This window comes from Ictidomys tridecemlineatus, chromosome 4 (assembly GCF_052094955.1).
Source record: "Ictidomys tridecemlineatus isolate mIctTri1 chromosome 4, mIctTri1.hap1, whole genome shotgun sequence".
NCBI classification, from domain to species: domain Eukaryota; kingdom Metazoa; phylum Chordata; class Mammalia; order Rodentia; family Sciuridae; genus Ictidomys; species Ictidomys tridecemlineatus.
In genome coordinates this window covers 179314292-179340368 of record NC_135480.1, presented here as the reverse complement: position 1 = coordinate 179340368, position 26077 = coordinate 179314292, and the positions used below count along the sequence as shown (strand labels likewise).

The following is a 26077-nucleotide window of genomic DNA, read 5'->3' as shown; positions in this document are numbered from 1 at the left end:
CTTCCACGTGCAGTCAGGCACGTCTAGGGAGGATTTCTGGTAGCTCACAATAAATCTGTTTAGTCCAAGGAGACTAAATTTATGAATGAGTCTGCTTAGTAATAGAGCCAAGTGCAAGAATGACTCTGCTGACCTAATAGTGTAATATTTAATGAAAGAAGAAAATTTTGGAAGTGCAGCAACTTTAATTTTGAAACACTCCAAAACAAGTAAGCAGTGTCTATGAATGCTACCGTGTGACACTAGAAGGTTTAAGATACAAGCAAGTGATATGTGGAAGAAAGGACAGGGGAGAGAGAAAAAAAGAAAAGAAGTGGAAAAGGAGAAGAGACATGAAAAAACTAGGATAGGATGAAAATAAATTTGTATGACAGGAAACTCCAAGTTAGTTTTCCTCTCTGTAATCAACTTCCTTAGTGTCTCTAAAAAATACTCTGGACACTTCTGCCTTTCAAACTTCACTCACTCTGTTCCTCTGCCTGAAATCTTATTTCCCATTCCCATTTCTTGCCTAAATTTAACCAATTCTTTCAGGTTCATTTGAAATTTTAATTCTTCTACATACTAAGCAGGTTCAGTTCAAGAAAAATAAGTTATTTATGTATTTGAGGCAGGAAAGATTTTATTTCATTTTTTAATTGTTAACTGGGATTTATGTAGGGTAGGTTACCTGGTGAAATCACTATGAGACATTTCAAGTAGCATTTCTTTGGAAATGTGAATTTTCTTGTTCTTAATTTTTTCTTTTTTCCATTTTTATTGGTGCATTATAATTGTACGTAATGGTGGGATTTGTTGTTACACATTCATACATGCACACAATATAATAGTTCAATTTGGCCAGTATCATTCCCTAGCATTTCCCATTTCCCCCCCTCCTCCCTTCCCCTGGGGCCTTACTTCTACTCTAATAATTTCCTTTCCATTTTCATGAGACATGTCTCTCCCACCCTTTCTTTTTCTTTTCATCTTTAGCTTCCACATACAAGAGAAAACGTGTGACCCTTGTCTTTGGCTTATTTCACTTAAAATAATGGTCTATCCATTTTCTTGCAAATGACATAATTTCATTTTTGATTATGGCTGATTACAACTCCATTGTGTATACATACCACATTTTCTTTATCTATTTTTCTGTTGATGGACACCTAGGCTTGTTCCATTGTTTGGCTACTGTAAATTGTGCTTCTATAAGCATGGGTATGAATGTGTTGCTATAGTATGCTGATTCTTTATACTGAGGAGTGGTATAACTGGGTCATACGGTGGTTTCGTTTCTAGTCTTTTGAGGAACTTTTATACTGATCTCCATGGTAGTTGAACTAATTTACAATCCTACCAATAATGTAAAAGTTTTTTTTTTTCCTCCACAAGGAAGATTTTTAATATAGGCTTTTATGTGCTTATAAAGTAAGTAGAAGGACGCTAGGTAGGCTTCAAGAAATGACTCTATGTCTAATATAAAACTACTTTTGACTACAGTATTAAGTTCAATGCACATCTGTAGCTGTATCAGGAAGTCAAAAATAAAAGCTGTTGTAGTAACTGCTTCTCAATACTGAGAAGAAGGAATACTAGAAACTGGAATATTCATTAATGATTGCTCCCATCTCTGAACCTGAGAAGGAAGCACTTGCCGCCTAACTTGCTTGTAAAGGACACTCAGCACATTAACACTGGCTTGTAAGATTATACCGTCTTCACGGATACGCCCATTCTCCTTGTACATAAGGCCCTCACAGCTAGAACAGTTTCTTCCTCCTCTGATCAAACCTAACTCAATTCTTTTGGATAGCAGTTCAAAGTATGCACATATTGCTAATTATAAACAGTTAATGCCTTTGCAGACTATGCCTTTGCAGTATTTTTCCAATACTTCCAATACAAGGTAATTCTGGTTTTATCCTTGTACCTGTGAGATGAAATGTTTAAAAACTATTATTGAAATACATAATTGTAATTAGTAAGTGGTTGAGATTTCTTTTACCTTTGCAGATGGAAAGGAGGAGGACAACAGGGGTTAGGGAGTAGATTAACACATTGCCAATATCTCTGAAGTCACTCTCAAAACTTGACCTAAGGTAAGTTTGCTTTATTTTTGTACTTATTTGGAGGCAATTCTCCAAAATATTTAGTAATCTGGACTATCTTTTCAATGTCTGCATAGTAAGTAGATTTGGAAGCTGGAGATAGTACCTTTTTTGGGGTTAGAGGACAGATTTGTTTGCTGACCAGAAAAATAAAGATAATGTTTCATGTGGGGGGCAAAGTTGTCACAGGTTTGCTCCGACCTCTGATCAAGTACAACACAGGTGTGATGCCTGTTCAGTATCTGGACGTGCCTCCATGTTGCCTTTATGGGACCTAGGGTCAAGGAAATACAATGCAAACATGAAATTCATGTTGCCTGCTGCACTGTAAGTTTTAAGCTACCTAAATCAATTTGGACTTGACTGCTTAACAGTATTATCTTTTGGAAAAGTGCTTACCAACTCTTTGATAAAAGAGTAGATGACTGAATAAATCTGGTTACAGTGTGAAAAATGGCTTAGAGAGGAGAAAGATTGGAATTAGAAAGACTGACAGGCTATGTAAGTTGATTAGACAATAGATAAGGTAGACTGGATTAGTTCATGGGGGAAAAAAAAAGCCAAAGAGGAGAGGAGCCCAGATATGCACAAACTTCACTAAAATACTTGGCTGATCCCTGTATAAAAATGCATAGGGGTGGGGTTTGGGGATTTTTGCTCAGTGACAAAGTGCTTGCCTAGCATGCACAAGGCCCAGAGTTGGGTCCTTGGCTCTGGGGGAAAAACAACCAACAGCCAGGTGCAGTGGTGCATGCCTGTAATCCCAGCAGCTGGGAGGCTGAGGCAGGAGGATCATGAGTTCAAAGCTAGCCTCAGCAAAAAGCAAGGTGCTAAGCAACTCAGTGAGACCCTGTCTCTGAATAAAATATAAAAACGGGCTGGGGATGTGGCGGCTCAGGGTCAAGTGCCCCTGAGTTCAATCCCAGGTACCAAACAATAACAAACAAACATAAAGAAAGAAAGAAAAGATGATGCATGGGGGATCTTCAAGAAGTCTTCAGAAACAAACAAAAAACTGATAAGGCTGATCAGAGATTTAAATTACTACCCAGGGCAGAGGCATAGAAATTAGAGTCCTATATCATCCTAAGTGAAATAAATCAGTCCTCTCCCCGCCAAAAAAAAAAAAAAAAAAAAAGGCCAAATGTTCTCTCTGATAGGCAGATGCTGACTGACAATAGGCAGGTGACAGGGGGAAGGAGAAGAGAAGAAATAGAGGTTCCTTGGATTGGACAAGGGGGAATGGGGGAAGGTAGGGAATGGAAAAGACAGTAGAATGCATCGGACATAGATTTCCTATGTTCATATATAAATATGAACGACTAGTATAACTCCACATCATGTATATCCACAAAAATAGGAAGTTAAACTCCACATGTGTATGATAATTCAGAATATATTCTACTGTCATGTATAACTATAAAAAAAGAAAAGAAAAAATAATTTAGAGTCCTACCTAGTATTTATAAGGTTTGGTACACATCTCAGGCTTTCTGTTGGAATCTCAGAAGAACCATGCCTTTAAAGGATAGGATATGTACCAGAACTATGGACTAGGTCTAAGAGATTCAACTAAAGGCAGGGAAAAACTGAAACACTGAACAAGCTTAATGTTATTTGTCAGTTTTAACTGTCTAACAACAACAACAACAAAAATGACAAAATATTCTTTTATAGGAAAGTAACAGCATCAAGTCCCTACAAAGTATAATCCAAAATTCTGAGTATACAATCAAAATTCGTACACATGATACAGAACAGAAAATCAGGATTCAATGTTAAGAGAGAAAAAAATTAATGCAAATAGATATCAAGACAACCTGGATGGTAGAAATAGTACAGGGAGACTTTGTGGCAGTTTTATAAATATGTTTAAGGATGGAACGGAAAGATGGTCATAAGTATGAAACAAATAAGAGAACCTCAGCACAGAAAATGAAAAAGATTAATTTTCCCACTAATTCTTCTTAAAAAGAATTAGTGGGAAATTCTAGAATAGAAAAGTACAATATCTGAAATGCAAAACTCTACATGCACTTAATAATAGACAAAATAGCAGGAGAAAGGGTCAATGAATTTCCATATACATTAATAGAAGTTAACAATCTGAAGAAAAGGACATGATTTTTAAAAATCAATAGAACTTCAATGACCTAGTAGGCAAATATAGAGAAATCTGACATATGTGTAATTGGTGTCCCAGAAGAAGACAGAACAGAACAAAACATTGAGAAATAAGACTAAAATTTGATATAAATAACTACTTTTAGACCCAGGAATCTTAGTAAATCCCAGCATGGTTAATATAAAGAAATATATAGTATCTTTAGGCACATGATAGACAAACTGCCAAAAGCAGCTAAAAATATTGAAAGAAAACAAAAAGGAATCACCACCATTACACAGAAACAACAGGAATGATGCTTTATTTCTCATCTCTTCTTGCTTCTAGTATGTAGATGTCAGGGGTCCACAGGAGCCCCAGTGAATCTCATGTTCAAGCAAGTTTCACCACTACTCTGGTGGGCGGTTCTCTGTTCATCAGTCCTAGCTATGGCCCTTTATGAATGTGTTCCTAAGTCCCTTCCTGGTCGATGGTTACTTGGTTACCTTGTCGCGGGGTGAGGTAGAGACGCAGAATCAACACACAGACTCCAGGAGCTGGTGAGAGAACTGGCTGGAGACCCACCTCAGGTTGTCATCCAGTAGCTCAGTTTATTTTTGGAATGCACACAACTGTTATAGGGTTTGAGTGGGGCGTGCCTGTCAATCATACATAAGCAAAACAATATCCATAAGCCAATCATCTTCTGCCTAACGTAACCCCCACTGTGAGGAACCTCTAAATATTTCTGTCGTGGCAGAAAGCAATCTGGAAGGGTCTTTGGCCCTTACTGAGTCAGGGGCTTCATACCCTGAAGCCCCTGACACCCAGTTTCCTGGCTGGGCAGTTTGGCAATGCTAACTGCTGAGGATGTGGTTTCACCCCATCCTGCAGGCGCTCCTGTCAGGCCTGAAGGAAGGTGGATATTTCAGGCACTTCCAAGCTGCTAGTAGCTGCTAACTGAGACTGAAAGTTATTCCAACACCTTTGCATCCCAATGAACTTCTCCACTATCCAGGGTCACATCCATACTCATTCTAACAAGGTCTGTTCTCAGCTTTGTGGGGAGGAAGATTTCTCTTCCAACTTGTTCTTTTTTTTGGATACTCTCCCTAAGCCTCAGAAGTAGTCACTTCCTTCTTCAATTGCTATCCTGTATTCTTTAGATCAACAACACCTAAAAACTGACAATTATCTTCATATTTAATGGTGAAATATTAAACACTTACTTCTTAAGATCAAAAATCAAGGCCAGAATATCCGTTCTAACCATTTCTACTTGAAATTGTAATAGAAGTTTTAGTTAGTGAATAAGCTACAAAAGAAGGAAGGAAGGGAGAGAGGGTATAAAGATTAGAAAATAAACTCATTTTTATTTGCACATGACATGATTGTTTACACAGAAGCCTAAGAAATCTACAAAACAACTTATTAAACTAATAAGGAGATTTGGCAAGTTTATAGGAAACAAGCCTAATGTCCCTGCCTCCCCCATCAAAAACATCAAAGCACATAAAAAGATCCTTAACATTACTTAGTCATCAGAGAAATGCAATTCAAAATCACTACACACTTAAATGGTTTCATTTATAATGACTGCATAGAGTGTCCTAACATAAAGTTGAGGATATGGAAGAACTAAAACTTTCATTTAAGATATACAACCATTTTGGAAAACTGGAAGTTTCTTAAAAGTTAAACATACACCTTTTATATAATCTAGACATTCCATTTTGAAATATTTACCCAAGATAAATTAAAGCAAATACTACATGAGTTTTTATTTGTAATAGCCCCCAAATGAAAACAACCCAAATGGTCACCAACAGGCAAATGGATAAATTGTTTGTGGTGTGTCCATTCAGTGGAATACTACTCAGCAATGACAATGAATAAATTATTGATAATATAACAATAACATTAATTGCAAAATAATTATACAGAGTAAAAGAAGCCAGACCAAAAAAGAATAAAATTTTATAAAATACAAGCCAATCTGTATTTACAGAAAGCATATCAGTGTTTACCTGGGGAGGGAAAGCAGGGGCAGAGAATAGTGGGAGGGAAGGATAACAAGGGTTATGAGGAAACTTTTGAAGATAATGGCTATTCTCATTATTTTGCTTTTAGTGATGGTTTAATTAGTATGTAAATATGGTTAAGTTTGTCAAATCATATGCTTTTGATGAATGCAATTTAGTGTATATAAAATTCAGGAAACTATTAAAATAGTATAAAGAATAGTAGAGATGTTGCATAATGTTCTGAATGTGCTTAAACCACTGAATTTTTATCTTAAAAATGATTAAAACGGTAAATTTTAATGTTATGTAAATTTTGGTATAATTTAAAAAAGAATTATTGCCATGGAGAGTTTAAAAATACAGTGCTATGATAGGTAATCTAATCTGGAATCTTATTTTAAAACTGTTTTTAGTGCTTTCTATGGTAAGATTAAAAATAATGTGGGAAAAATAGGCAAAGGATTTCAACAGACGGCATTATAAAAGAAAATATACACATGATTTTTTTAGGACATGAAAAGCATTCAACTTCCATAGTCATTAGGAAAATGCAAATTAAAACAAAAATGAGATAAACATGAGAAATTCAAAAGACTGACAAAAAATATTGCTGAAAATATATAACATCTGGACTATCATATATTTTGGTCAGAGTAGAAAGTGGTACCAACATTTTGGAGAACCATTACACAGCATCTACTAAAGTTACACATATGCCTACTCTTTAAAGAACAGCTACACTTATATGTATTTAAGAGAGAGTAGCACATATGCCCATTAAAAGACTTGAACAAGAATGTTGATTTATTTTATTTATTCATAAAAAGATTCATTCATAATACCCAAACTGTAACCAATCTAAATGTCCATCAAAATGTGGATGTATAAACAAAACCATATAATGGAATACTATTTAGCAATAGAGAAGGAAAGAACTATTGATACTGCAAAAATATAAATGGATTTCAAAAAATATTGTTAAGCAAAGAAACTAGATACAGAAGAATAGAACATTGCATACTTCTCATTATAGAAAGTCAAGAACAGGCAAAACTAATCTCATTTTTGAAATTGGAATGGTGGTTACTTACCATGGAGGTGGGGACTGGTCTGAAAGAGGCAAAAAGAAACCTTCTGGTGTTGCTGAGACATTTTTATGTCTTGATTGTGGTGGTGGTGAAATGATTAATACATATTTAATATTAACACTTTTCTGTACATTATAATTTGTAAAATTTAACTCAATTAAACAGAATATGAATATTTACTGTTACTAATATTAAGTTTATTTTTGCAATGTAGATTTATTAAATATGTAGATTTATTAAAAAATGTAGATTTATTAAAATGTAGATTTATTAAAAATATTACATCATTTAAAAAAAATCATCAAAGAAGGAATAAAGGATTGTCTTTCCCAAGAAAAGACAACTGAAACCTTTTTATCAACATCTGTTTACATCCTCCTTGCCTCTCCTGAGGAGAATCAGTATTGTGGCATATATTAACATGGTTACCCACATGAGACGCAATTCTACTACAATAACAAATCAACAGTAATTTTAATATCTATCATCACTTTCAAGGTGGTAAATATTTAAAATCAGTTTTTCCTCTCTGTTACGTTTTTAATAATAAAGACATCTCCCTTCCAGGAGCCTTCTAAGGAGGCTTCTCACTGACTCTCCATTTGGAATGCTCTGGAAGAACTTTTTAAGGGCTCCTCTGACCTACCCCAGAAATATTTTTATATGTCATATAGTATATACTTTTAAGTCATGTTGTTGTAAACATGCCCTTCAAATGTAGTAAAAATCTACCCAGCCATTTTCAAGACATGCAGTGTTTAGCTAAATATATATACTATACATATAGACATACATTTACCCAAATATACTAATATTATGATGATCTTCTTTCTTTACAAAATGGTAAAAACTGTTGTCATCTGCAGGAAGCAAGTGGTCTGTAGATTAGAAGTTAGGAACTAATCTCTTCAGTGGGACTAAAACTGTGCTTTGGTGACCAGCATGATTCTTCCAACAACATATACTTTTCATGTTATATGCAAGGACTCTCCTATATAGCTTATATCTAGTAACCTTGGTATAGTACAATAGTGTTTTAAAAATATTAAAATTACCTGAGAAGCTTAAAAAAATATTAATGTCTGATTTCCTCCTCAGACCTATTGAATCAAAATCTTGGGAGGTAGGACTCGGTGATTTTTAAAAATTCCTTTTTAAACTTCTCTATTGGAATTTTAAAAAGCTATGCTGTTTTGCATTATTATTTTAGGGTTTTCTCTGAGGATTACAGTTTATATTCTCAACTTTATAAAGTTTACTTAAGAGTTAATATTGTATCACGTTATATAAAATTTAAGGGCTAAGATTCATATAATTTATGCAAATGTATAGTTGCATTTATTCCCATTCCATTCTTCATGTCACAGTTATATATGCATTACATATATAGGTACACTATACAAATATTATAAATCCCAGTACAATTTTATAATTTTTGCTTTAAACACCTATATGCATTTTAAGGAAATTAAGAGAAAAATACTTTATCTTTATCCACATATTCACTTTTATAGTATTTTTCATTCCTTCCCCATGACCCAAGTTTCTGTCTAGTATCATTTCCTTCCAACCTGAAGAAGTCCCTTTAGTAATTCTTATAGGTTTATTTGAGATAAACTCTCTTATTTTTGTTTGTCTTTATTTCACTCTTATTCTGGAAAGTTTTATTGGATATAGAATTTAAAGATGACATTTTCTTCTTTTAGCATTTTAAAGCTATCATTCTACTATCTGCTTGTTTTTACTGTTTTTTAGAGTAGCATGCTGTCACTTATATCAATTACTATACTAGATCATGTCTTTTTCTCTGTCTGCTCTCAAGATTTTCTCTTCATCTCTGGTTTTTAGCAGTCCAATTGTGGCATTTTTAGGTGGAGTTTTCTTCATATTTATCTTATCAGAGTTAACTTCATGAATCTTTATGTCTTTCACCAAGTTTTGGCAATTTTTTGGTTATCATTTCCTTGATTGTTTTTCTGCTCCACTCTCCTATCCTTCTGGGAATCTAATTACAAGTATAACAGATCTGTTAATATTGTCCCACAAATCATTGAGATTCATTTTTACCCTTCTTTCTTCTGTTTGTTTTTAAAGTTGGATAATTTATATTGATTTATTTTTCCATTTACTTCTTTTTTATAGTTTCTATTTTTCTGTAGGACATGCTTATTATGAACATTGTTTTCTTTTTCTTTCTTTCTTTTTTTTTTTTTTTTTTTTGTGTGTGTGTGGTGCTGGGGATTGAACCCAGGGCCTTGAACATGTGAAGCAAACACTTTCTTTGCATTCTTAAGCAAAGTTAAAATGACTGATTTAAAATCTTTGTTAATTAAATGTCTGAAATAACATGAATGGTTATTCTCTGTTATTGCATTTTTCTTAAATATGGATCATAGTTTCCTGTTTGTTTATGAATCTAATGATTTTAAAAAATATTTTTAACATTAAAAATGCTAATACAATAGAGACTTTGTTACATTACACTAAAAAGTATTCAACTTTTTGTTTTAGAAAGTAGATACTTGGCTGAATTCAAACTCCAAAGTCTTGTTTCTCCAGCAAAAGAAGGCAACAAGTAAAATCTCTGATGAAATATTTTAGCCTTAGCTTGCCTCATAAATATTTAGGTTAGAAGTCAGTCAAAATTTGGACAGTTTGTATGAAGAATTTGAGCTTCCCTTTCATGGGTCTCTTCTGAAACAGAAATGGCTTTTAGCCATTTCTTCAAATGCAATCCTTTGATTCCTCAACAAATAAGAGTACAGATTCTTTTTTTTTTAAATTATAGGTTTAGAACCGTTTTTAAAAAATTGTTCTATTATACGTGACAGTAGAATACACTTTGATACATCATAAATAAATGGAGTATAATTTCTCATTCTTCTGGTTGTAGAATGATGTAGAATCCCACTGGTCGTGCAGTCACATATGTACATAGAGTAATAATATCTGATTCATTCTACTGTCCTTCCTATTCCCATAGCCCTTCCCCTCCCCCCACTCCCCTCTACCCAATCTAAAGTAACTCTTATTCTTTCCTAGCCTCCCCTCCTTATCATGAATTAGCATCTGCATATCAGAGAAAACATTCAGCCTTTGGTTTGGGGGGACTGGCTCAATTTTCATCCCTCTTGCAAATTTGAGTAGGTCCTTCTGTAAAAGTAGAAATTCACTCAATGCTGTTCTCCTTCTCCCTTCTTCTACAATTTCTGTCTGCTTTCAGTTCCTCTAGATAGTTTCCTTTATATTGTGTCCAGAATTTAAAACTGTTTTCATTGGAGGGTTGATCAAACATGAGTACTCACCATTACTAGAAGGCACTGCTATTTTAAAAAGCTCTCTATATGGTTTAGAACTATATTAATTCTGATTATTTTAAAAGGATTTAGTTAATCTCAATAGTATTCATCCTCCTAATTAAATCAATCCTATCACACCTTGAATTATCCTTGCAATCACAATAACCTGAAGCCTGGTTTCCTAGTGATTATCACTGGGCTCTCATATCTTACCCCAAGCAGCCAATTCACTGCTTAGTACAATAGTTGAACTACTAATCAGACTTACTGGATAGAATAGGAACTAAATCTTTTCCTTTTTTTTTTTTTGTACCAGGGATAGAGCTTAGGGGTGCTTTACTGTTGCGCCATATCCCCAACCCTTTTTTAGTTTTTATTTTGAGACAGGATCTTTCTAAGTTGCTTAGGACCTCACTAAGTACCTAAGACTGACTTTGAATTTGCAATCCTCCTGCCTCAGCTAGAGGATTACTGGAGTATACCACCATATCTGGCTACTAAATTTTCAACTGTGTTCTGTCTAGTGACTGGAGCTCCGCTACTCTTGCCCACTGCCTTTCTGCATCGGCCGCACAAGTTACCACCTGACTCTATCTACATTTTTAAAATGCTGACAATAGCTATCCTTGACTAGAAATCAGACACAGTCTTTACGCAATTCAATATCCCTTCCTACTGAACTTCTAACAACAGCTGGGTAAAACAGATTCTCTTAGACTTTTCTTGTCCAAGCAGGAGGGACAAGCATAAAGCTTCTCTCCTTTCTCACTGTGAGTCAAATACTGTATCCCATTAGAAAATTCTAAAGTTAGGATAATATGTTTTATGGAATGAGTAGTATTTTTTAACATGTCTATAAGACTGAAAATTAGAGAACAAAATGATTGAAGAGTATTGGGTATTAAACTGGATCCAGAACTAATTCTGACAGTACTAGCACATGAATTCATTCTTTCATGCCTTACAGATAAGTGTTTAGCAACTATTTTGTCCAAGTCATTTTAGGGGGATACAAAGATAAATCTGATAGGACTCTGTATTATAGAAGCTTACAGAGCATGAGTGGAATGGTTCATGAATTATAGGATAAAGGGGCTAAGATTCATAAGTAAGGGCAAAATGATATTATTTTTTTTTAGATGGACACAATATCTTTATTTTACATTTATATGGTGCTAAGGATCGAACCCAGTGCCTCTTGTATGCTTGGCGCGTACTCTATCACTGAGCCACAACCCCAGCCCCAAAATGGCATTCTCAGAAGTGTTATCTGAATGTTTTAGTTGATGCTTCTTGATTTTAACTTCAAAGTAACTAACTAAATCTTCTTAAATACACTTTGCACACATTCAAAGGGCTTATCATAATGTGATCTAAGTCAGGGCTCTTTAGATTATAGGTTCCTTAACAGAATCAAAGTTTTATAGAGCCCTTTCAATTCATTAATTTATTTTAATCCATCCCTATAAAAACCTAAGTATTGTCAGAAATTTGAAGAATAGGAAACAGAAACCTGGAGTGTTTAAATTTGAAACCTGCCAAAAATCATTCAGGAAGAAGCAGAAACTAAGTCATAAATCTAGATCTTCTGACTTCCAAAAGTTCAATTCTTTTGCTATTGTTACAGCTGACATACATTAGAGAAAAGAGATTCATGGAGAGGACTACAAAGAAGGTCAATGTACCAATGGAATCAAGGTGTATGAGGACTGAGGAAAGGTTTTGAATTTGATGATAAGAAGGGCAGTGGTAAGTAAGTGACAAATGTCTTTCTTTCAACCCAATACAATCAATTTTCAAGTTTTAAATCCAACTTTTAAATAAAACTTAAATAATAAAACTTTAAAATAAAAGTTTTAAATAAAACTTCAAATGGATCCATTATTCTCCATGTAGGACCCTTCAATGATCTGAGCCTACCTTACTTATCTAATATCATCTTTCCATGTTTTCTACTTAATAGTCAATGGTCCATAGTAATTAAACTAGATATTCTTTTTTCCTTGAGATTACCCCAAGAATACTTTGGATATACATAATGTCAATACATAATTCTTCCTCTCTTCCACTTAGCATAGATGCTAGCTTCTGAAGGAAGCCATTCCTACCCATAATACCCTTGGGTGGCTTGAGTGCCTTTCCTACGTTTTCTTATCCTTACTCCTTTTCTATTTAACACAAGAATACTACATTTTAATGACCAATTTATCTTATTTCTTGTCCCCATTAAACTATGAACTCCCAGAGTGCTGAATTGTCCTTGTTCATGGTTCTATTTCTATAACTTAATATAGTAGCTTCTGTACAAATATTTGTTGAATGAGTAATAAAGACTATTTGGAGTTAAAAAGCAACAAAGCATTGTAATCTGATCTTAAAAGCTTATAGATTTTAGACAGTGTGTATTCATGAAAATCTTTAGTGCAAATCTATTTAAACTTTGAATTTCTTTTGCCTCTACTATTTCCTGTAAATAATTCTACTGAAATATAAATGTGGTCACAATTATACATCCCCAAAGATAGTTCTAGAAAAACTGCATGAAATCTAAGAGAAAATTCTTTGAGCTTATATGAAGCAAAACAAGTAGTTTATATAACCACTATTCCAAGTGTTTAACAGTATTGAGAATTTTGCTGATCTTTATGGTGGATTACAAGTGATTAAAATCATGGAATTTTCAACCAGCACTAACATAGGAAGAACCTAATGAAATATAGGAAGAACTCAAATATTAGGAAGGCTAATGAACCTTAGGATTTGAAGGGCCCAGTGAGATCACTAAGGTCATTCACCTAACATTTAGTTTGTGCATTCATTTAGTTATTTTAAAATACTTTTTGAATCATTTCAAACTGATTAGCTAGACTCTGACCATGGGAAATATTCTGGGGTTATGGAGATGGGCTGGATATATAATGCATAACTTAGTAATACCTATTCACACACTCTTGGCATTACTGTCAACTCACCTTTATTCAAGGTTTTCATGAAGATACACTGTATGGATTATGCTTATAAATGTTTTCAGTACTGACTACATTATAAAGACATTAAAACAAGATTACACATGGTTTTATATGTCAGAAGTACCCTGAATTTAATTTGTACTTATAGAATGTATCTATAAAAACAATTTTGTTTATAACATTATATTTAACAGTTCTCATTAATTTTTTTCCATTTATATGGAATTTAGTAGAATTTAAGTCATTCACTTAGGCTTGATGAGGTGGTATGAAGACCTCTGTGTATTAGAGAACAAATTAATTCATTTTTCTTGATTACCTTCTCCATTCATACTCAAATGATAGCACAATAGCATCAATATATGGGGTATAAAAGCACAGAAATATAGGAGATAAAAAAAGAGATTTGAGATTGAATTGCATATGATACCATTAGTATCATTTAAATCCAATGCCATCACTTTGTTTTTGCAAATGAAAAAAGGAAAAAGGGCATTCCTTAGAAGAAGCAATTTGGTCAATACATTGTATAGGTTTGTCAATAAAGGCATAAATGAAAGATTTTATTTTATAAGAAGCCATATTTCTAAATGAATATAGGTAAAAAAAGACTGTCAGATATCCACATTTTGTTAATTCATTTATCCTTTTAATAACTTACTTATTTTTTTCTAATACTAGCATTTAAAATGCCTACCATTTGTTCATGATGGTGATGAGGTAAGAATTTAAGTTTTCCTATAAAGTTTCATTTTTATTCTTCATTTAAGTGGGTTTATCTTCTAGGATCACCAAAGACAAAAAGAAACAACCATAATTTATATTTTACGTGTGTGTGTGTGTGTGTTGCATATCCAGGCTTAAAAATATCATTTAAAGTTCCATAGCTTTATTATCCAAAGGGTTATCTAATTAAATAAAAAGGGGAGTATATGTTAGCTGAGTCAACTTCAGTATCTATTCCTTTGTATAAAGGGCTTTCACATGCTTTCCTCTTCAATTCTGAAAGCACACGGTTCCTTATTCCCTTCACCATGAATAAGGCTGACATTTGACAGCTTCACAAGGCTGACAGGGTTACCCAACAGCCCACCCTCCCTATTCTCAATCCAATTAGACCTCTAATCCTCCAGATGAAAGGCCCAACTGCTCACGTTCCTCATGACAACGACAGCTATTGATTATTTGTCACTGCAGCTAACACCTTCCCTGTCGAGGCTGCTCTGACAGAAGCAAACCTACCAAATTAGACAGCACTTTATCTGCCCTGGAGGCCAAATGGCACAACAAGTAAAGGCTAATAAATGGTATAAAAATGAACAAATCATAACATTATGACAGGCTGATCGTTGCCAGCAGCCTCCCAGCTCAAGCTTGATGTTCTGTTAGACTTGCTCCTTCTCTTTCCCCTCTGCTCTAGCTCCAACTTTGACTGAATTAAAGGCCAGAACAATTAAGGCATTTGACCAGCAAAGATAAGCCAATTGAAGTATCACCAAGGGACATAAATGTCAATAACTGACTGCCATTTGTCAATACAAACATTCTGGAGATGCAAATGCTGAAGCCTCTGCTCTCCACTAGGCTGCACTGACTCACTTTCCACCGAGAGTCAGCTCAAATGGACAGTCCGTGGCTATTTAACCAGAAGAAGGGGAAAAGGAAAGAAAAGAAAAAGAAATTTATGGTCCCAAGAGAGGAAGTATTCTATGAAGAACAAGCAAAAGTCATTGGGGTGGGGGTGGAGGATTGCATGAGAAAAAGATATAGCAAAGCAGAGCTATTCTTTCTTTAGAAAATACTCTAATATTAGATAACTGGAATGCCATCATATTTTTTTAGTTGAGAATATATGCACAATTTAAGAAATGCTGGACCACCTGGGAGAATTAATGAAACTCTAACTTTCAAAGGATACTCATTCATCCAGTAAATAATTTTGAGCATCAACCATGTACTTGTTCTAGGCAATGGGAATAAAAATGAATAGAACAGACACACACACACACACACACAAAAACAACAAAACCCTAACTTCATGGATATTCTTTATATCTGAGTGAGATAAAAGACAATAAACAAGATAAATAAGTAAAACATGTAGTATTTTAGATAGTATTCATTGCTAAGGAACAACCATAGAGCAGAGTAGGGTGAATAAAATGTGTTGAGGTCAAGGTGGGTATTAGAATAGCTAGGGAGGGGTTCACTGAAATAGGGCATTTTGAATAAAGAACTGATGAAGTCAGGGAATTCAAAATGGAGATTTTACTGGAACAGTATTCCTAATAGAGGGAAGAGAAAATGAAGAGCACCCTTGGTTGTTAGAGGAATAGCACTGAAGTCAGAGTGGCTTATGAAGAGACCACAAAAATTAGAAATAAGGTCATTCAGACAATAGAATTCAGAACACATAAGGTTCTATAGTCATAGGAACATAGCAGTCCCTTATTATATTCATGAGATTGGTTCTAAAATCCCTGTAGATACAAAAATCCACAAATCAAGTTCCTTATATGAAATAGTACACTATTTGCATATACCATACACACATTCTTTCATATACTTTAAATTATCCCCAAATTACTTATAAATTCTAATGATAGTTGTTACATTGTATTATATAGGAAATGAAGACAAAAAAGTCTATACATGTTCAGTACTGATGCAAATTTTTTTCTGAATATTTTCTATCCATTGTTGGTTGACTCTGCAGATGAACAATCCACGGATATGAAGGACCAATGTACTTAGGCTTCTATTCTGAGATGGTAATCCCTTACAGGGTCTAGAATAGAGGAGTGACAGGATTGACATAGGTTTCAAAGAATCATTCTGGCAAATGTATTGGGAAAGGACTGTAGGTGGCAAGAGCAGAAATCAGGAGAAAAGTTAGTAGGTTCCAATAATCATCTAAGCAAAGATAATACTATAATCCAATCCAACCTGAAGATAACTAGAACAAAAGCGATAAGAAAGGGGATGGTGCGAAAAGTGGTTGAAGTCTGGGTAAACCTAGAATGTAGAGCTAATAGGATTTACTGATGGACACTTGCATCATACAGGTGAGTGGGACTTTGCATAAAAATGGGAGCTCAATACATGTTAGTTGAACTGAATTCACCACTTGGCAGTTCTATTGAAAATCCTATGCCTTGCAGCAAGGGAACTATATCAAGTCAAATTTTCTAAAGAAGGTTATAGGTAAACATTTTGGAGTCAGATCTGTGTTTGAAATCTTAGCTCTGCCACTTGATGATAATTTACTCAAGCTCTTTGAGCCTCGGTTTCTTCATCTTTACTATGTGATATTCTATCATTATTAGAGAAAAAAAGAGTGCAGTTATAAAATCAAAAAGATTAAGTCAAAGCCCTTTTAGTCCTGAACTAGAAGAGGAAGTGATAAAATTGTATTATTATTATTATTTTTTTTGGTATCAGGGATTAAACCCAGAGATGCTTAACCACTGAATCACATCCCCAACTCTTCTAATTTTTTTTTTTTTTTGAGACAGGGTCTCACTATGTTGCTTAGGGCTTCACTAAATTGCTAATGATGGCTTTGAGTTCACAATCTTCCTGTGCTGCTGGAATTACAGGCATGTGCCACCATGCCCAGCTTGTATTTATAGTTCTTAAATAAATTTCCAAACTCTACTCATTGCAAAGACAGAAACAATCATCAACCCAGTAGCAATGAGCTCTATAGACCCTAGATTGTGGTCTCAAAATGCTTTTTTTCTATTGAAAGAAAATTCTTTGGAAACATGGTTAATTTTAAGGTCTGGAGCAAAAAATAATAACAATGAACCTGAAATTATAAATAGGATATCAAATACTAGGATCATGTCAAATGATTCAGAATCCAAACTGGAGGATCTTCCATAGGCCAAAGATGGAGTATTATGAATTTAAATTAAGGATTATAAGTTCAATGGATTGGTATAGCAAATGTGCTAAAATGATACTAAAAAGTGTAGGCTTTATTCATAATAATACTGAAACAGAAAAAAAAATTAAATGGTCAGCATGTGACAATGCCAAGAAAACAACTCATTATTTTGAAAATTGATAAATAAAAGCAAAAGAAGCAAGCATTTCTTTTTTCTTTAGAACTGTACTATTGAGTGATCTACTAATAGATAAGGCAAAGTTTCTCCTTATTGAATTATTCTAGCTAAAAACTGTAGAAAGGATGGTAGAATTAGACTATCACCATTTTATAATTCCTAATGAACAATTGACCGTAGGCGCTGAGCATTGATAACTGCTAACATCACAAAAATGGAGACAATGAAATAGCACCCCCCATGGCAAGCTTACCATAGTAATGAAGTAATTTTGCACCCACCCCCCAAAAAAACACCAACTGAACCTGAATGAGATCAAGTATCTAGATCCAATAACTAATTTACATGAACTACATAGGACTGAGGAATAAGTTAATTACACCTGGAGAGAGAATCAACATCCTACTGAGACAATCAGTCTACACTGAGATGTCAAGTTAGGGTAGGGATTAAACTACAATTACAAAAAATTGTAAGGAAATAAAAGCAAGATTGAGAGTGAATCAGATTTAAAATATATATAAAGACATATCAATCAGGATATATTATTTGGGTCCTATGTCAAACATATGTAAACAAAAATACTTTTTTTTTTTGAGATGGGATCTTCCTTGTTGTTCAGGATCCCTCACATTTCTGGGTTCAAGTAATTCTTCTGCCTCAGAGTTCCAATAGCTGGGACTACAATGTATACACAACCATTTGGCTTTATTCATATCGCTTGCTCAATTTTAAATAGGGTCATTGGTCTTTTGTATCTTCAGTTTATATTTTAGGGCTATTACCCATTTGTTAATGATATAACTTGCAAATATTGTTTCCAGTTTGTCCATTTTTCCTTACTTTATTTGTCATGTTTTCTGGAAGAAAAAATTCTTCATCCCTATGTAGCAATGTTTATTAACCTTGTTTCTATTGCTTCTATATTTTGATTCACAGGAAGTTTTCCCCATTTCTAGATTATTTATGGCAAACATTAATATCTTTAACATTTTATAATAATATAAAGGATTACCATTTAATTAAATAACACCTTAAAGCATGCACCTATGTGCACATGAACACATATGCGCGCGCATGCGCGCACACACACATATGCACATACTGTACTAGTTAACAACCTGCACAACACTGAAATGACCAGTTTACATACATGATTAAAAGTTTACGTTCATTATTTCAAAGTACAGTTTGATATTTTAGCTCAAATTCCTAAAAAATGATTTGTAAAGAGTCAGTCTAATGAATGAGAAAGAGATAGAAAATATTTGAATAATAAATTTCAAAGAATCCAAACTATGTCTTATGAAATCTAGAATTCAGATAAACTTTAAGTATACTCAATAATTTCATAAAAATAAGTAGGTTTATTGGTAAAATGTTAAACTTATGGTTATGAATTCTGAGATTTTAAACAGTTATACAGATTGAATTTAAATACTTTGAGATATAGGGTGCAATACCTGACATATATTAAATACTAAAAATGTATTTGTTGAACAAATGAATAAATGATATACGGATCAGAAATGGAATTGCAAACAAGTAGATTCTGATAGAGAATATAAAAATTTTTAAGAGGCCTCGTTGACACTTGTAACATAGTTTAGACAAGTACATGAAATATTAAAAACATTTTTTAAATTAGTGAGGTTGATCTTAGTACTAGTGTTTCAATGATTGAGGTTTTCTACAAACAGGACCTATTTTGATATCTAAGATTAGAATAAGCATCCTGGTGACTCATAAGTGAGGGAGAGGACAATTATACTGAATGGCAGATTCAAAAACCATGAGGACTTTGATAGATAGCATGATGAAAACATTTCAATTCACCATGCATTAATTATTTATTAAGTATTTGATATAGGAAATAAAAAGGATTACTAAAACACTCTTCCATATTACTATGCTTATCATCTGTGGGGAAATCAAATGTGTCAACAAAAGGATATGTACCTGTGAGACAGGTGATAGAATAGTGACTAAGAACACAAGGTACTAGAGGAATAAAGAAAGGAATGGTTAAATTTACTTAAGTAAGTATGAGCAAGTTCAAAATATAGTTACAATAAGATGCTGTATTTGGATTGAAAACCATAATGATATAAATACAGGATGTAGTTTAAGCAGTAGTAAATACAAAGCAGAAGTAGAGATTTTATTTGAAAAGACTTCCAACATGAATAAACAATATTTGGTGGTCAAAAAGTTAATGGAGGGGCTGGGGTTGTAGGTAGAGCACTCACCTAGCATGCGTGAGGCACTGGGTTTGATCCTCAGCGCCACATAAAAATAAAACAGAGATATTATGTCCACCTATAACTAAAAAATAAATATTAAAAAAAGTTAATGGAGATAGTCATGTTATACTTTGGGCTCATTGAATTTACAGTATATTCTGTTAAAACTTATTTTCAGGGGGCATTTAGACAGTGTATGCATATCTTGTGAAAGGGATCAGAAAGGGCTGGAGACTTGAAAGCATATTATTATGTGAGGAATGAATGAAGGAACAGTTAAAACTGGAGAAAAATTTATCTACTTGGCCGGCCAGAGTGATTATTTTATTAGGATATATGACAGATCATGTTATTACTCTCCTTGAAATCCTCCAATGACGACTCATCTCATTCAGAGTAAAAACATATTCTTGGTCATGGCCTATACAATGCTACAGCATCCAGCCACCATTTCTCTTTCCTCATCTACTACTTTCCCCCTGCTCAATCATTAGAAGGTTAATTGATACTAGCTTTCTTGCTATTCCTGAAACATTCTAGGCATGCTTCCATTTAAAGGCCTTTGTTCTGACAGTTTCTTTTGCCTGGAACAAATGATCTTTGCTCAAATGTTCATATGGCTAACTTCCCCTCCTTACTCAACTCTTGCTGTAAATATTTTAATACAGACTATTTTGATTGCTTCATTTAAAATTACAACTTGGGCTGAGAATGTGGCTCAGTGGTGGTGCTACTTGCCTAGCATTCACAAGGCCTTGGGTTCAATTTCAGCACCTAAATAAATAAATAAATAAATAAAATTATAACCTGCCCTCTACACCCAAATGACTCTCTTCATCCTTCTTACTTTGGTGTTTTGAGTTATCTGTTACTATATTTGTAAGTGATCATTTGGAACTTATAAAGCTTAATAGCCAAAGAAGGTACAAAGAGTCCTATGATTGGTCATAGGTAAAATGTTGTGGCCAGGGTGGACAATATTCATACTATAGTGATAATAAGTCCCCAGATTCCCTTTTACCCTTTTGTGAACAGTAAAATATAAGTAGGAAAAAGGCAAGAAAAGAAAATTACATGAAAAATTATGGTCCTGTGACATAAGAAGATAATTAGAAAATTAATGCTCACATTTTCTTTGGAATTGATGTTATATACAAAATTAATTTTTAAAAGGTTAAATGAAAGTAAATGGATCTGAATTTCCTTTTTACCAGCCATAAAAATATTCGCTGGCCCTGTGCCCAGAGTTTAAAAGAAATCAGCATGAGTCTAATGAAAAACAAGCTGTAGGTCTCAGGGAAATTCAATATATACTCTTTTTTTTTCTTTTAGTTTTTGATTGGTTTCCATGGGAATCTAGACTTGTGGGGATCTCTGAATCTATTCATGGAAAGCATATACTTGTATTGTCATGCCTTGATAAGAGTGGAGGTCAATGAAGAGATAAAATGATTAGGAAATAAATATGACTGTAGAAAATATGATTGTTTAAAATGAAATTCTACAAGCCATGTAGATTTTAAAACAATCTTTAAATCATGCTGTGTTTGAGTGGTATGATGACAAAAGCAAACAAACAAACAAAAAATAAACACTGGAATTAAAAGCAGCAGCTTTTAGTTCAAATCCTGAATCTGGTATATGAGAAAGTAACCTATTGGAATTTCTTTAGCGGTTTGACAGGAAATCTGGATTTGGAAATGACTATTGGCCAAAAGGAACAGAAGCCTGAGAATGTAAAGCTTCAGAAAAATAGGGAAGTTTTCTTTCTGTGTAGCTACATCAGCAGCACTGAGTTGGGAATCAGAAAAACAAGGTAATTTCTGACTTGGAATAAGTGACCAAAGAGGCCTCAAAGAACTTAATCAAATTATACCTCGGTTTAATTATATAGAAAATAGATTTTAAACAACTCTTCTGCTATGAAGCTACTGTAAGTTAAAGGAAGGCTTTTAAAAAATGTTAGAATCATGGTAGAAAAATTCAAAATAATGATTTCAATCAAGATGTGTTGACATGTTGTTCCTTGTAACTATAAATTTTATCCCTGCAAGTAGAAGCACATGAACTATAATCAAACTGTTAAAAGGACTGACAGGTTTTAGTTTCAATTATTGGATTTGTTTAAAGCAGAACAACTCCAGTTTTGATTGGAACATTAACTTGAATGTAAATCCTAAATATCTGAAAACAGTTTCTAAATTGGAAAATAAGAAGACAAGTTTAGTGATAGTTTCTAAATATGTGGAAGGGACAATGCTGGTTTACAAACCCCAGAAGCTGAAATATAAAGAAGCAGATTCTTTAGAACAGAATTTTCTCCCTGCCTGGAAAAAAAAAATAGAAAACTCTAGCTAGGGTTGAAATCAAATGGGGGTAAAACCAAGGGTTGTCTAATATCACCCATCTCCATCTACATATTTCTTGAGAGATCATTAAGATTGCAGGGCATAAAGGTTTCCTGTGCTGATTTTCTCATATTTCTAAGCAAGGAAGACATCAAAAATGTCTTTTGGTGCCTTCTTGTAGAGGCATACCAATAGCCAAAGACTCATGAAATATCACTAACTATTTACTATTTAGATATTCATTGGATCTACATTTGTGTAGAGTGAGTTAAATTGTTTTAAAATGGACTAATGAGTGAATACAGCCATGGAGAAGCTGAGTAGTAGCCACTAAAAATGTTTAACTAAAGCAAAAGGGATGAGTAATGGCACAAACTAATTTTTCACTACATCAAAAGTTTAAAAAAGATGATAATTTTAAACATATGATAGTCTATTAATCTTGAAACAGATTATGATAATTCTAAACCCTACTGTCACTTTAATAATATCAGCTCATCTACATAACAGCCAAATCTCAGATTTAAGGATGTTTTCAGGTATAACTTATGCCATGTAAGTCACCAAGATAATAAAGAACTTTCTTGACATGGATGGGATATATATGTATTGGTTACATAGAAAGGATGAGGTGATGCTGGGCATAGTAGCACATGCCTGCAATCCCATTGATTTAGGAGGCTAAGGCAGGAGGATCACAGGGCAATTTAGTAAGATCCTGTTTCAAAAAAAAAAAAAAAGAAGAAATTAAAAAAGAGCTGGGGTGTGGCTCAGTGGTAAAGTATACTGGGTTCAATCTCCAGTACTGCCCCCAACCTCAAAAAACAAACAAACAAACAAAAAAACACTGAAGTAAGATTGAGAATGTATAAAAAATGGAGGGTATTTGTAAAATATATTCTCTACTTAAAATAATTTTGCAGCTTTAAATGATAGTTTTAATTGAAATCTTTTCATTTTAATGTACTAAACTTGCATAGCCTTATTCTTGTCCTGTGCTAATATTTTAGTTATGTTTCTGCTGTTTAAATTGTTGTTTCACAATTAAATTATTTTTCTTTATGTTAGAATAAGTTGCCATGTATATCTATGGCAGTATATCTTTATAAACTTACAGTTTTCTCATGTATCTTTTTCCCTTGGAATTTTCTGCCCTTTCCCAGTCTTGTACAAACATAATTATTTCTTTTAACCCATTTCTGTCCTAATTTTAACAATTAATTTTTACCTACTTTTTGCATATAACGCATTCACATGGTTCAAAAATAAAAATGATACAAAAAGGTGCATAGTAAAAACATTTCCCCACTTTTGCCCCTCTCCCTCATTCCTTCTTCTACCCTCATCATGAGCTAAAAACTTCGATTAGTTTTTTATATGTCTTTAAAAAGCTTTTATATCTTTAACCTTTTTTGGTGTTTTGTTTCTAAAATGTTATGTTTTCTTTGCAATTTATAAATTATTTTACCCAAATCTATTCACTTTACAATACACCTTGGAGATATTTCCCATTTATTAGTTAGATCTCATTGTCATCATTCTTTTTCCAGTTCCATAGTGTTCCATTGTATAAATGTACCACTTAAAAAAAAAAAAACAGTTTCTTATTGATGGGATTTGGGTTGTTTCCAATCTTGTTTTTGTAAATACTGCTGTCATAAATAATCTTCCACATCCTGGTGTGGTGGTGAACACCTGGAATCCCAGTGACTCAGGAGACTCAGGCAAGAGGATCACAAGTTTGAGGATACTCTCAGAAACTTAGAGAGACCCTGTTTCAAAATAAAAACTAAAAAGGGCTAATGGTGTAGTTTTTTTTTTTTTTAAAGAGAGAGTGAGAGAGGGGAGAGAGAGAGAGAAAGAGAGAGAGAGAGAGAATTTTAACATTTATTGTTTAGTTCTCGGCGGACACAACATCTTTGTTGGTATGTGGTGCTGAGGATCGAACCTGGGCTGCACGCATGCCAGGCGAGCACGCTACCGCTTGAGCCACATCCCCAGCCCTAATGGTGTAATTTTTGTGGCACAGTACTTCTAGGTTCAATCTCCAGTCCCCCTGCCCCCCCAACAAAATTCTACATACATGATTTCTTATTTGTGCATGTTTATCACTAGGATAAATGATTAGAAATGGGTCAAAGGGCATTTGCATTTTCAGTTTATACAGCACTAGTTGAGAGTACTTATCCATAGCCCTACACAGTGAATTGACAGGTGGGAAAAATTTTCTTGGCATAGTTTTAATCTGTATTTCTTTTATAGACAGAATTGAACATATTTTCATTGCTTGAGAGTAATTTGAATTTCTTTTAATGTGACTTTTCTGCTGATTTTTCTCTCATGTTGCTAATCTTTCTTTTCAATTTTAAGATGCAATTTATATTTGCCCTATATTAAGTTAAAATGTCTTTTCCAGGTTGCTTCCCCCCAGCCTTTTTTTGGTACTGGGAATTGAACCTGGGGCAGAGAGCATGCTAAACATGCACTTTACCACTGAACTACAACTCCAGCCCTCAGGTTGTTTTATGATGTTGCTTATGTTTGTGGTTTAAAAACTTAATTTTACAGAGGAAAAAAACAAGCATACAGAGGTTATATTTTGCCTAAGTTTATGCAAACCAGTTAGTGGCAGAGCTAAGGCTATAATTCAGAGTTAACAAGTGATTATAAAAAAGAGGTATAAGAGAAAGAGTGAAAATAACTCATGCAACACATCGATTTAACAAATACATTTAACCAATATATATTTAGCACTAACTATGTGCCATGCAGTTTCTAAACATAGGTGACTAAGACAACATCATATCATAAATTGACAAAGCACAATCTTCTGGGTAAATTGAAAAGTTACCCAAGCACATGTCCATGCATGTTCATAGCAGCACTATTTACAGTAGCAAAAAGTACAAACAGTCCAAATGTCCATATGGATGAATGGATAATTGAATGGTGCTATGTGCATACAATAGATAATATCAATAAAAAGAATGAAGTGATGGTACATGTGATAGATAACCTGAAAGAACATTATGCCAAGTGAAAAAAGCCAGACACAAAATCATATATGATTTTGCTTACATAAAATACATATAATAGATAAATCCATAGAGAGAATGCATACTGGTGATTGCCAAGGATTGAGGAAAGATGGAAATGGGGAGAAACTGCTTAATGGTAAGAGGTTTTATTTTAGAGTAATGGAAATGCTTTGGGACTAAATGGAGGTGTTGGATGCACATATAAATGTAACAATTTTAACTTACAACAACATAGGGCAAATATAAATATAATATGAATGTACTAACTACCCCCATGAATTGTTTACTTTAAAATGGTAAATTTTAGCGAGGTATGGTGGTGCATGCCTGTAATCCCTGCAGCTGGGGAGGCTGAGGCAGGAGAATGACAAGTTCAAAACCAGTCTCAAAAAAGGGGAGGTGCTAAACAACTCAGTGAGACCCTATCTCTAAATAAAATGTAAAATAGGGCTGCAGATGTGGCTCAGTGGTTGAAAGTCTCTAAGTTTAATCCCTGGTATCTAACCCCATAAAGGTTAATTTTGTGTTGTGGGAATTTCACTTCAATAAGTTATTTTTGAAAATCAGATGGAATGGTTGGTTATAGGTAAAAGGGAAAGGTCATGTTCAGATATATTGAAATTAAAATTTTGGAAAGATACCCACTTAGAGATTTCTAGAAGAAACCAGAAATACAAGTCTGGAATTAGGAAGAAGGGTGAGAGCTATAAAGATTTGAGGAAACAATAGCTGGAAATTATGAAAACGGATGAAACTTCAGGAGAGTAGAATTTATATAGAGATTATTATCTTGGGGGCAGAGCT

General features: G+C 33.8%; 1 protein-coding gene across 12 annotated transcripts in view; it reads right to left on the bottom strand.

Annotated features, from left to right (window-relative positions):
- The window catches only part of Invs (inversin), a 206649-nt gene that overhangs the window by 143518 nt on the left and 37054 nt on the right, over window positions 1-26077 (bottom strand). Inside the window, exon 2 of one of the 12 annotated variants that reach the window (XM_078047877.1) lies at window positions 2197-2364. The exons of the other annotated variants lie outside the window; for them this stretch is intronic. The gene's annotated coding sequence lies outside the window, so the exon portion shown is untranslated. The remainder of the gene's footprint in view (window positions 1-2196; window positions 2365-26077) is intronic. 12 annotated transcript variants of the gene reach the window in all.